A 12421-nucleotide genomic window follows, 5' to 3' on the forward strand; every position below is an offset into this window, starting at 1 on the left:
CTTTCCACATTTGGCCCCTCAAAAGAATTAATAGCACCGAGAAAGGATTTTCAACACTAGAAACTTCCAAGGATTTCAACCTCTAGGTTTGCCACCAAGCATTGCTAGGTACAAATTTTAATCTCCACATGAATGTCATCATTTTTATACAATTTTGAACTAAAATTGAAAGAAGGAACTAGAAAACAAGGCTAGAAAGCTAAAATATCAAGAAAAGAAAACCAAGAACAAAGAAAAAGCAACTAAGGCCAACCACTACTCTCAAGAGAGCTAAAATATGACCACAAAGAAACTTTGGTGGAATTGAGCCTTACAAAGACAAATCACATGATGTCACGATTATTCCTCATGTTTTGTTAACATTGATCCCAACCTAGACCCTATGATGTTCAATCCATCACACATTGCCAAATTGCCTTATTACGTGTTGTAGGGTCCGAATTTCATAGTATTGAAATATTGTCAAGTTTTTGACTATAAATCATATTTCCTTTCTCTTGTCACCTTTCTTACTATTTTGCAGACCTTGAGATACATTTTGTGCAATGGCAAGGGTGAGGTTTAAAGCAAAGAAGGTTCCCAAGGTGGCAAAATTGACATTGTTAAGTAGAGCACACCCAATCAAGGAGAGGAAAACCTCAATAAGATGACCCACAAATGAAGATGATGCGTAAAAAGTAGAGGTAAGCCCTAATCAAAGAAAAACTCCTCAAGAAACCCAATAGGTAGAGGGGACATCCAAAAATTAGGATAATACTCAAATAGGCAACGAAGGAATCAAAGGAGGCAAAATAGGCTTCGCACACACCATTCAAGGGGATTCAGATGCTCCAAGGTCTAGCATTGTGACCTTAGATGGTAAGGCACATCAAGCTAGGAACTTCAATAAGAGCGAACAAGGGGCCTTTACCTATGCATTATCTAGCACTGCAAAAACAAAAGGCCTATTGTCTATGAGAAATAATGTCAATTAGGATATGAACACATGAAAAGAAATTAGAAGGGCCCAAAAATACTTCGACCTCCTAATTCCCAAAGCTCCATTCATGAGGCTTGTTAAAGACATTTGTGACAATAAGTACTATCCCAATATCAAATAACAAAGTACTACACTAGCTTGCCTTTAAGAGTTTGTAGAGACTCCTCAGTTAAATTTCTTTAGGATAGATACATGTATGTTGTCCATGCTCATATGGTAAATGATGATGGACAAGGACATGCACACTACAAAATTGATAAGATACAAGTTTGACAAGTGTGACAACCCATACAATTGACAGAAAGGTATATGAGATTTGCACATTCCCAATAGAAGAGAGATATTTGATGCTTACATTATTAACTTAACATATTGAAAAATGTATTTGTTATGGATCCTTCGGTCTCTACAAAGACAAATGCAAATTGCAAGGATTTTTTCTGGCAAGAGTTGAAAGTGTTTTTTGTGAATCCCTTGGTCTCTACAAAGACAAATGCAAATCGATAAACTGTGCAAAAATTGAAAATTAGTTTGAAATATCTAACTTGCATTTACATCTAAACTCATATAGGTCACACTAGAGTAAAGTTCAAGAAAGTTTATTTGATGAATTTTCTCCATGATCTCCATGGAGATATAAGACTATAAGTACGAATTTATGTGTGGTTCTAAAGTTTTCTGAAAATTCTAGAAATGATTGAAAATATAATATTTTATAAGTTTTCAAATAAAGTCTGTGTTGCTATGGAGGAGAAGTCTCTCTCATTAGAAAGGGACAAGGGAGTTTTTGCCTATAATCTTCAAATCCCTCATAAGCCAGACTCATTGTCCTATGAATGGACGATTATTGCAAATTCTTGGAGATTTCTGGACGCAAATTTTGTTTTTCTAGACAAGAGAATTACTATAAGTAACATATATGTTGCTTTTCCATATGACAATACATTTCTACTGTATTTTACAACATTCTTCCCATAATTTTTACAATTTACTAAAGATTGGTTCAAAGAATGGTATATATGGTGGAAAAAACTCAAGCAATCAACTATCTTCTTAACAAGCATGTTGAGCTTTCTCTAGACCCACATTCCCTAGAGATGCAAAGAGAGGCTATAGCTAAGAAGCCAGATGCATCTAAGAAGATAGCTACATCTAAGAAGCCTAGTATAGCCAACAAGCCTACTACAAGCAAGAAGCCCAATATAGCTATACCTAATGTCATAAATGCCCCTCCAAAAGGCATGGAAAAAAGGACCACTAATGAAATGGAGGGTGCAAATCAAGAAAAATCCAACAAAAAAGCAAAAGCTAAATAAAATGGCCTCAACAAGTCCGCAAGATAGGGAAGGGTAGAAAACTCCAAAGAGGAAAGACTAGAGGAAATCCCCTCAAAAGGCCTTAAAAAAGACCCTAGAGATAATCCCACAAAAGGCTGAAAAGACCCCACAAAAGGCCCTACTAAAGTTCATACAAAAGGAGAGTAAATCCTAGGCCTCCCCTAGGTTTCCTAGGAGGACACCAAGAAAGGAGATAAAGGCTAGGATATCATATCTCAAGACACCCAAGAATCTATTTAAAGGATACCCTTGTGTATATGCATCACCTTTTATATCCACTAAAAATTAGTACGAGCTCAATGGTTGTTGATCATTTCTTCATTTGTTCTCTTATTTCCCTGTGAATTGTTAGCTTTAAAGGAAGCTCTTTCAAGCTTCTAAATGCATGTGCATTTGTTGCAACATAAGTTCCAAATAAAGCATAAAAATTATTTTCAATGAAGAAGAATGATGAATGATCAAGGTAAATAAGATTGTCAAATCTAATATGCATGACATCGTATGTACTTTGTAACTCCAAGGGCCTCCATTCTACACTTGTTAATGAAAACACCTCTACACAAGTACTCGAACTTAGTCTCTAAGCTCAATGGAAGAATAGAGAGAGAGAGAGAGAGAGAGAGAGAGAGAGAGAGAGAGAGAGAGAGAGAGAGAGAGAGAGAGAGAGAGAGAGAGAGAGAGAGAGAGAGAGATCAACATCTATTAAAGAACAAATAGACCTATGAGACATCCATCTATAAGAGAGTCCCGTCTTTGATTTTATTGGTTATAGATATCAACTTAGCTTCCATCTCTGACTCGACATGTTGTCATTAGTTTGTTATCCACCTCTTTCAAAACAATGTCTTTTCTCCTAGTTTGTTAATTTATTGAAGTAGGTGGCCTTTTGATTTGACTCAATTGTTTTGGGCAACCCCTAGAGCATCTAGCATCCTGATTAAGGTGTTTCTAGGGCATCCTTTCCTTTGCTTAGTTATATATGCCTCAATCATGCATTTGGTTATTCATAGACTCTCTCTCTCTCTCTCTCTCTCTCTCTCTCTCTCTCTCTCTCTCTCTCTCTCTCTACACACACACATTTAAAAAGCAAAGAGATTTTTTATCATGCCTTTGGGGATGCAATGTGCAAAGTTTTAACTCATGCATCGCTATAGCTCACCAACCCATACCCAAACCACTACGAAATGACTTGTAACGTGCCCGCATATCGGTTGTCCAAGCACGTTTTAGTGGTCCATCGAGAAACGAGTTTAAGTATCGTTGTCTAGCACTCCCATGGAATGTTCCGGGGTTTGTCGCCTAGGGTTTCCTGAGTTTGCCTCACAACAGAACGTTTGCGGTCGAATCCACCAGGATCGACCTGAAATCTGGGTTCCTAGGGGTCAAGGTCTCCTGACAGTACTCTAGCATCAGGTTTTGGACATCCTACTTTTCGTAGTGATACCCAATCCGAAGCGGATCCATACTGCACTTGGTTCAAAGAGAATGGGAAACAAGAGGGATGCATTGCTCAACCTCTCTACCCATAGGCCATGGTCCCATCCCTGTCCCCTAAAACCGCATTAATCGGGATCTAGCTTATCCATACCTAAAGGTCAAACGATGGTAAAACCTTGTGAGAAGCCTCCCAGTTCTTTGGGACCACCCTACCGTAGGACAAACCCGTCGGGGTTCTGCCCACCCACTTCCCTTGATAGCTTTAGTTTTCTAATTAGGTCCTATCATATTTATGGTGATATGTAAAATCAGCTTCCTTAATTAAACCTTTAGGGAACATGGTTTGTTCTTCGCGTAATTTATAGCACAGATACGAAAACAAAACAAGCAGTCCTTTTGCCAAACAAGTTCCTTAACTTATCTCCAAGTTAATCTTTATCTCTTGCCCATACAGGAGAATTATGTATTCCTTCTGTCCAACAGAAGTACTCGGTCCAAATTAGATGGTACCATAATTTCCATCCTTTATCTAGAATAGGATCTTCCAATGCCCTAAATATTGGGCTCATGACAGTCTACAGCTCTGTTCCAGACTCATGAAGGGGTGTCCAAAGCTCCACTGATCCCAAGTGACCTAGGAGTCACGCACACTTTCCGTGGTTGGCCTTTTCACCACTCGACCTTTGGCCCGTGAATCGAGCAGTGCCCTCTCGGGTTGAAATGCGGCATGACCTTGGAGATGATCCACCCAGGCAAAATCTCCTTCTTTAATTATTCCAATTAAGAATCAAGCACAATCAAGGCAATTAGCCTAATATCGTCTTCCAAGAAGAACATTCCTTTGTTCCCATGGCACTTGTCATTATTATAGACCCTTGCCATGCGTTTACCATACAAGCACTTGAAATAATCATCCAAATCACATCCACAATCAGTTTAATGCAAAAGCATTTAGAACGTTATCCAATCAATCCACAAAACAATGGTATCCTTTACCAAACATTGCCGAAATAGTCACGGTAACCTCCTATCACGTGTTTGCTCTCCCCCTTGGGATCTTGGTGTTTCCATGTGGAAATTACTTAACACTTTCTCTACTCAACTAGGACATTTACTCAAGACATAAGTTCTAATAGTCCCTTACTTTGATTGATAACAAAACCTTCTTCCTAACGAGTACAAAAGCATATGACTTAGGGTTTCCTAACTCTTGAGCTCTTCATTTGCCTTTGAGGCCTAGAACTGTTTGTATCCATTCTAGTCCCTAAATAGGATTGATATCATCGTAGCTATCGAACGGATCTCAAGGCAACTCAGTTTTAGCACTATTTGTATTAACCACGCACAACATCAAGACTCCCAATCTATCAAACATAAGCTATTAACGAGAGCTTGGACAACGGTCTAGAGCTTCAATAACAATTCTTTCCTAGACTAAGATGTTTGCCATGCAATCCTTCAAGCATGCAAGTTGCAATATATACCTTGAAAGCGAGGAAAACACACCTATTATTGCAAGGATGGGAAGTTGACAATGCTTGAGTCTTTATATGTTCATGAATTCATCGTATAGCATTCAAATACAATGGTCTTCTCTTGATAAGTGCATTCAAGGAATTCAGTCTTTCGAGTACTTGCGATGCAATTTATCCTTTTTAATGTTCTATTCTCGCGTGGCATGATAGGGATCAAATGCTCCTAATGCGAAAATTCAAAGTAGGCATCTATTAATTTTGGAAACACATTACTTACAACCAGTATTGCATGTGGATTGGCAATGACATCCTTGTGCGAGCCTTCGTTGCTTGTTGTGAGGTTTCCATCTGCGTGCATTATTTTCTGCTCGGGGGCCATTCCTAATGGTCGCGAGTCGTGTAAGATTTCCACACCTTATGCTCGAGTAGTGGGGCCATTTGCGAGTGGTGGATAATCTCGCGAGATAGGTATAGGTTTATAGCCACGGGGAAAAGAGAGACGTGTGGCCACCCTCTTCGGAGGGAAAAGGAAAGAATCTCACTCACTCTCTTTCCCTCTTCTTTTCTTCTTCTTCTCCTCCTCTTCTTCTCCTTTCTCTCTCTCCCTCCCTCCTCTCTCTCTCTCTCTCTCTCTCTCTCTCTCTCTCTCTCTTCTTTTCTTCTTCTTCTTCTTCTCCTCTCCCTCTCCCTCTTCTTCTTCTTCTCTTTCTACTCACCTCTTCTTCTCTTCTCTCTCTCTCTCTCTCTCTCTCTCTCTCTCTCTCTCTCTCTCTCTCTCTCTCTCTCTCTCTCTCTCTCTCTCTCTCTCTCTCTCTTCTTCTCCCTTATTCTTCTCCTCCTCTTCTTCTACTCTCCCTTCTTCTCCTCTCTCTCTCTCTCTCTCTCTTCTTCTCCCTTATTCTCCTCCTCTTCTTCTACTCTCCCTTCTTCTCTCTCTCTCTCTCTCTCTCTCTCTCTCTCTCTCTCTCTCTCTCTCTCTCTCTCTCTCTCTCTCTCTCTCTCTCTCTCTCTCTCTCTCTCTCTCTCTCTCTCTTCTCCCTTTCTTTCTCTAGCGTGCCGTAGCCTCCAAAACTTCCTATCCCCCTCATTAGAATTGGGAGGCTTTATATAATGGAGGAGGGGGTTATTATTTGGGGGGGGGGGGGGGGGGAGTGAGGTGGCACACATGGCCTCCCTCCCCGCGTTATTATCATCATCTTCTTGTCTTTTCCTGTCATCGTCATCTTCACTCATCATCGTCCACTTCCTGCCTCTGCCTCAAAGACGACTCGTCTCCAGTCAGCTCCGGCTGCCCTCCCCGACGTCATCCTCTTCCTCATCAGCTTTCTCCTCCATTCTTTCCCCCTGTCCGTATCGTCAGTGACAACATGGGGGAATTTAAAAAAGTTCAAATATTTATTTTAAAAATAATGGGGGGGGGGTCCAATAGTCCACGGAACGTTACATCCTCTCCCCCTTAGAGAACTCGAGATGTCCTCATCTCGGAAGAATTGGGGAAGACAAGCATTGATAGAGCTTAAGGCCTGTGGGTTAGGACCCACCATGTGTCTACTAAACTACTCTTATCACTCATAAGCATGTGGTTGTTGTCTTTTGAAACAACATCTTATTGCATTAGATCTATCCGAGTTTAGATTACAAGAGAAAATTTTAGTGTAGTTACATCTCATGGATATCTTCTAGGTTTTTTCTAAGCACCTAGTATACTCTGGATCACTAGAGCTTGTACAATTTCATTCCTTATAAGTTCAAGTTCTCTTTGAGTCTGGTGGGGACATCTGATGTGGTTGTGTCCAATGTTGTGGCACTCGAAGTGTTGATGTCTAGGGTGCTTAGGACATTCCCTTTTGAAATGACCTAACTCCTTGCAATAGAAACAACGTGAAGCTTTATCACTTGGAGTCACAAGATTTATGGTCGTCCTTGGCAAGACTTTCTTCTATAGGCCAAATTGTCATAGGATCCTTTCAGTAGATTGAAGTGGTCCTTTATCGCGGAAACTTTGTTTCCAAATTGTCCTCTTTTTAGACCTGGACTGAGGTCCATGGTCAATCGACTTTGCTTGTAGTATTAAAGATTACTCCCAAACTTCATCATTCTGGCAAGACTCAATCTATATTAGTCGAGAAGAATACTTTGAGGAAAATTTATTGCAAGTTCTAGGCTTAAAATGGATGTATTACTCATGTTAACTGTAGTTACAAGAGTAAATATTATTCCAATACAAGTTCTATTTCATGTCAACAAAATTTTCTAGGATTTCTAATAATCTTGAAGAGGTGTTGTAGGCTCTAGGTCTTCATCTTCATCAGATTTCTCTATATATCCATAGATCGCACTTGTGTAGCCTCATTTCCTTGGGGGTTCATTGTCTTCTGGACTTAGGTCAAGACAATAAGCTTGGATGTGTCCTAGCTCATTGCAGTGGAAGCATTGACGGTAGGGATATCTCCTACGGATGTGCCCTATCTCTCCACATGTGTGGCATCTCTTGCCTTGATCTCGGGAAACATATTTGTTACAATTGCCCGATCCAAGTTCTTGGACGATTGGCTTTGCTCGAAGTAATGCATCTTGCAAGTCCATTGGACGCATTGCTTCCAGATGATGGTTCAGAGGAGTGTTTAAGCATGGTTGATTCCAGCTGCTTAAGCTTGAAGAATTCATTCATCTTCAAAGTCTGGTAGGTCGGTGGAAGGTATCATCCGCGTACAGCATCTTTTAGTTGAGCCCAAGTGACAGCGGCTTCAAAACACCTTGATCTTTGCACCATTGCTTCCACCATAAGCGAGCCTGGCCAATTAGCTTAAGTTTGGCTATCATTGCTTGATTGGCAGCAACAGTTCCCGAAGCAGAGAAATAGTCATCCATCGACTCAATCCATATCTCCACCTTTGTTGCGACATCCATCCCTTCTCCATCAAACTCGAGTGCCTTAATTTGCTTGAGAAGGAATTTCTTCTCTTGCATATCAGCATTCGTGGGTGTAGAAGGTGCCTGACAATCAAGCCATACCACTTAGATTATTCTGTTTAGGATATGCCTACAAACCATATATAAATCAATCGCATATCATTACGAAGTTTCACTCTAATACCAACTGTAACATGCCCACCTATCGGCTGTCCAAGCACGTTTTAGCGGTCCATCGACAAACGAGTCTAAGCATCACTGTCCGGCACTCCTATGGAACGTTCTGAGATTTGTCGCTTAGGGTTTCCCGAGTTCACCTGGCAATGAAACATTCTGGGTTCTTAGGAGTCAAGGTCTCCTAACAACATTCTAGCATCGGGTTTTGGACATCCTACTTTCCGGCAGTGATACTCAATCCGAAGTGGATCCATACTGCACTTGGTTCAAAGAGAATGGAAAACGAGAGGGATGCATTGCTCAACCTCTCTACCCGTAGGGCATGGACCTATCCTCGTCCCCTAAAACGACATGAATCGAGATCTAGCTTATCCATACCTAAAGGTCAAAAGATGGTAAAACCTTGTAAGAAACCTCCCAGTTATCTGGGACCACCATACCATAGGACAGACCCGTTGGAGTTTTGTCCATCCACTTCCCTTAATAGCTTTAGTTTTCTAATTAGGTCCTATCATATTTATGGTGACATTTAAAACCAGCTTCCTTAATTAAACCTTTAGGGAATAGGGTTTATTCACGTAATTTACAGCACAGACACGAAAACAAAACAAGCATTCCTTTTAACAAACAAGTTCCTTAACTTATCTTCAAGTTAATCTTTGTCTCTTGCCCATATAGGAGAATTATGTATTTCTTCTATCCAACAGAAGTACCCGGTCCAAATCATGTGGCACCATAATTTCCATCCTTTATCTAAAATAGGATCTTCCAATGCCCCAGATGTTGGGCTCACGGCAATCTACAACTCTGTTGCGAACTCGGCAAGGGGTGTCCAGAGCTCCACTGACCCCAAGTGACCTAGGAGTGAGGCACACTTTCCGTGGTTGACCTTTTTACCACTCGACCTTTGGCCCGTGAATTGAGCAGTGTCCTCTCGGGTTGAAACACGGCATGACCTTGGAGATGATCCACCCATGCAAAATATCCTTCCTTAATTAGTCCAATTAAGAATCAAGCACAATCAAGGCAATTGGCCTAATATCATCTTCTAAGAAAAACATTCATTTATTTCCATGGCACTTGTCATTACAGACCCATAAAAGCACTTGGAATAATCATCCAAATCACATCCACAATCAATTTAATGCAAAAGCATTTAGAACGTTATCCAATCAATCCACAAAACAATGGTATTCTTTTTCAAACATTGCCGGAATAGTCATGATAGCCTCCTATCGCGTGTTTGCTCTCCCCCTTGGGATCTTGGTGTTTCCATGCGTAAATTACTTAACACTTCCTCTACTCAACTAGGACATTTGCTCAAGATATAAGTTCTGATAGTCCCTTACTTTGATTGATAACCAAATCTTCTTCCTAACGAGCATAAAAGCATATGACTTACGGTTTCCTAACTCTTGAGCTCTTCATTTGCCTTTGAGACCTAGAGCTGTTTGCATCCATTCTAGTCCTTGAATAGGATTGATATCATCACAACTATCGAACGGATCTCAAGGCGACTCAGTTTTAGCCCTTATGATCGCTGTTTGTGTTAACCACACACAATATCAAGACTCCCAATCTATCAAACATAAGCTATTAACAAGAGCTTGGACAATGGTCTAGAGCTTCGATAACGATTCTTTTCTAGACTAAGATGTTTGCCGTGCAATCTTTCAAGCATGCAAGTTGCAACATATACCTCAAAGCGAGGAAAACACACCTATTATTCCGAGGATGGGAAGTTGACAATACTTGAGTCTTTATATGTTTATGAATTCATCATATAGCATTCAAACACAATGGTCTTCTCTTTATACGTACATTCAAGGAATTCAATGTTTCAAGTACTTGTGATGCAATTTATCATTTTTAATGTTCTATTCTTGCATGGCATGATAGGGGTCTAATGCTCCTCATGCGAAAATTCACAAGATGCATCTATTAATTTTGAAAACACATTACTTACAACTGATGTGGATTGGTAGTGACGTCCTTGTGCGAGCCTTTGTTGCTCGTTGTGAGGTTTCCATCCGCGTGCATAATTTTCTACTTGGGGCCCATTCCCGATCGTTGCGAGTCATATAAGATTTTCGCACCTTGTGCTTGAGTAGTGGGGCCATTTGCGATAGGTATTGGTTTGTAGCCACAGGGAAAAGAGAGACGAGTGGCCATCCTCTTCGAAGGGGAAAGGAAATAATCTCACTTCCTCTCTCACTCTTTCTTTCCCTCTTCTTTTCTTCTCCTCCTCTCTCTCTCTCTCTCTCTCTCTCTCTCTCTCTTCTTCTTCTTCTCCCTTTCTTTCTCCAACGTACCATGGCCTCCTCTAAAGCTTCCTATCCCTCTCATTAGGATTGGGGGTTGGGGGGGAGGGGTGTTAATGGAGGGGGTTATTATGGGTGGGCACACGTGGCCTCGCTCCCCTCGTTATTATCTTCTTCTTGTCTTCTCCCGTTGTCATCTTCACTCATCATCGTCCACTTCCTGTTACCACGATGACGACTCCTCTCTAGTCAACTCCAACTGCCCTCCTCGATGTCATCCTCTTCCTCGTAGGCTTCCCCCTCCATTGTTACCCCCCTCCACCACTTGTCATCGTCGATGACAAGGGGAGGGGGGGATTAAAAATTTTCAAACATTTATTTTAATTTTTAATTTTTAATTTTTAGGGGGGGGGGGGGGGGGGGGTCCCAATAGGCCACGGAATGTTACATGACCCCATTGGCACCTCCTAGCTTTTAAAGCTACTAGCACATCTTGTCCATTTGTGTAACAAGCTTCACGAGATGGCCATTGCTCTACACATTTTCAAAGAAATGTTTCACGTTATTTTTAATCTCCAACCAAGTTAAAGTTTAACAAGCTTGCAAGGTAGGTTTTGAAGCCAACACTTTCCTAGGTTATATTAATACCATACATTTACGATATTTCAAATCATGCAAAGAACCTCACTTACACTTATTTACTAACATTTTCTAATAAGTAAAGTTTTCCAAACATCCCCCATAAACATTGATTGCCCAATGGTTACCACTAACTAGAGGGCACTAACTTTCAATGATCAAAAGGTAAATTTCATGCATCCATGATAATTTATTTTAATTTTCTTGTAGAGAATATTCAGCATTATACATTTATCTAAATGTCAATAACCATTTATTTCTATATTAATACATGTAAATGTCCATACAAGCTTCTATTGAGTAAATGTAAAATGTGAAATTGTATGCAATGTACTAAACTCACAAACTCGTGTTACACCAATCCTCAACCCAAAAAAGGCTTCAAAAGCTCAACGAGCATCCACTTCTTGCGCCCATCAACTTGGCTCAATTCAAAGTGCTTTAGTCGCATAAGTTTGTTTAGCCTCGGCAATATGGCTTGCAATAAGTTTGAAGGCCACAACAAAAGTTACACAATGGATGCATTGGGTGGACTATTCAGGAGAAGCCATGCAAGAAAACCAATGGAATGGTAACTATGGCAGATTACAAATGATCAAAGTCCATAGATTGGACACTAAACAGAGTAAAGCATAATTCTATACAATCACAGTTAACTAGGATCACAAAGCACGGTTAAGTATTCCTTTTTGAGTTTAGAATGAGTTTCCGGGAAAACTGTATCGTATGTCGAGGTACAAGTGGAGTACACAAAAGTATTTGGCTCAGTACAAGTCACAGTACAGATCAAACCAACTGCAGATCGTCATTGGATGTGATGTCCCAACCCAAAGTCACTACTGTACGTATAACATCTTATTGATCTGATCACAAAGTCCAGAGTGTTACCACCATGAATAAGGTATTATGAAGGAATGGATTGAAACCATAGTCATTTCATTTGCAGAGAGCATCTTACTAGAGATGGTTGCATAAAAACGATGGACGTCAAGAAATATGTCTACGGCTCCTAAACATTAGGCATCTCAACACTTACATTAGCATAGAAAAAAAATGTGTTAGGCCGTTCATGACTGCAGATCATCCCCCCTTCCAGAAGTATCAAGCATAGATTTGGTGCTCTACTTCTTACCTCTTCGGTGAAGCCGTTGCTAAGGACGGTCTCAAGATGCAAATTCCATATGCTTGGCTGATTTCTGATTT

The sequence above is a fragment of the Lygodium microphyllum genome, chromosome 9 (assembly GCF_053477565.2).
Source record: "Lygodium microphyllum isolate KBCC chromosome 9, Lygodium_microphyllum_v1.1.10, whole genome shotgun sequence".
NCBI classification, from domain to species: domain Eukaryota; kingdom Viridiplantae; phylum Streptophyta; class Polypodiopsida; order Schizaeales; family Lygodiaceae; genus Lygodium; species Lygodium microphyllum.